The sequence below is a fragment of the Berghia stephanieae genome, chromosome 4 (genome assembly GCF_034508935.2).
Source record: "Berghia stephanieae isolate SIO BIC M18660-M18661 chromosome 4, UCSD_Bste_1.3, whole genome shotgun sequence".
Classification (NCBI taxonomy): Eukaryota; Metazoa; Mollusca; class Gastropoda; order Nudibranchia; family Aeolidiidae; genus Berghia; species Berghia stephanieae.
In genome coordinates, this window is record NC_088363.1 from 38,166,049 (window position 1) to 38,167,393 (window position 1,345).

Below are 1,345 nucleotides of genomic sequence, written 5' to 3' on the forward strand. Positions count from 1 at the left end.
TCGTCGACAATGATGGTTACCATACGATATTACAATATTACAAAGTTTATTCAATCTTAGGCTTTCGACAATAAATCATACAATTTGATGACCACATACATGAAAGTGGAAAAAATGGTAAATGGAACCAAACAATAAACTGATACCATTAATAACCACACAAAATACAATAGTAATACCACCAATACGTACAATAATAATAATAATAATAATAATAATAATAATAATAATAATAATAATAATAATAATAATAATAATAATAATAATAATAATAATAATAATAATGATGATAATAATAATAATAACAATAATAATATTACCATCATCATTACTACCACCACCATCATTACTACTACCACCACCTCTAACACTATCACTACCACCATCACCATCATTATTACGTTTCCAATCATTTTTTCTCGTTTCTAAAAATTTGATATCTATCAAAACAGACGAAATTCCGGTCATTTTTTTAAAGGGTAGTTAAAATATCTACGATTTTATTAGCCCTGAAAACTACGATTTTTATTTTCCTATTTCAAGTAGGCAGGTCTGCTATGACAAGTATCAGTATCAGTTCCATAGTCAAAAGAAGACCAACAAAAACAAAGTTTATTTAATCTTAGGCTTTCGCCAATACTTCATACAATACAATTAAGACAAAATAATGTTACCAATTTCTCCTCATGCATTCGTTAGACTATAACAATAACGACCGTGTTATCTTTACTCCTCACCCAACCAACCCCGAGCTTCCCGCCTCTTCATCGCGAACTATCTTATGTATGTATTAGCTTCAGGACGGGCAAGTACGGAATCTGCCCACCCTTCCGTATTTCCTCTATAACTTAGAATTCAACTCTCTCCTTTCTCAGAAGAGTATTTCTCGTATACTAATTCAATTGTTGAGAAAACCAAAATGGTGGTTGTATTTTATATATTTATTTAGTCGTGACTTTTGAATAAAAGTGTTTTATTTTATTATACGGAATACAATAGAAAATTACATTGTTTTGCAAAATTATTTTGTCTGGCAATAAAAATACAGCGGTAATTACTTTAAGAATTTAAACCCAAAACAACAACAACAACAACAACAAAAAACGAATAAGACAACAATTTAAATAAATGAGTTTTGAGAAGCACTAAAGAAAACGAGAAAAAAAGAAAAGTTTAAATGGATAAACAAATATATAAAAACAACACAAATTAATACTAAATTGATATAAAATTAGTAAATTAATAAATTTAATTCAATACTGGAACATTCCCAAAGTCATTACATCAATGGTACCAGCACAAGTAAGGCAATAAATAAGAAAAAGTTCGTTTGCCAAAATCTCTA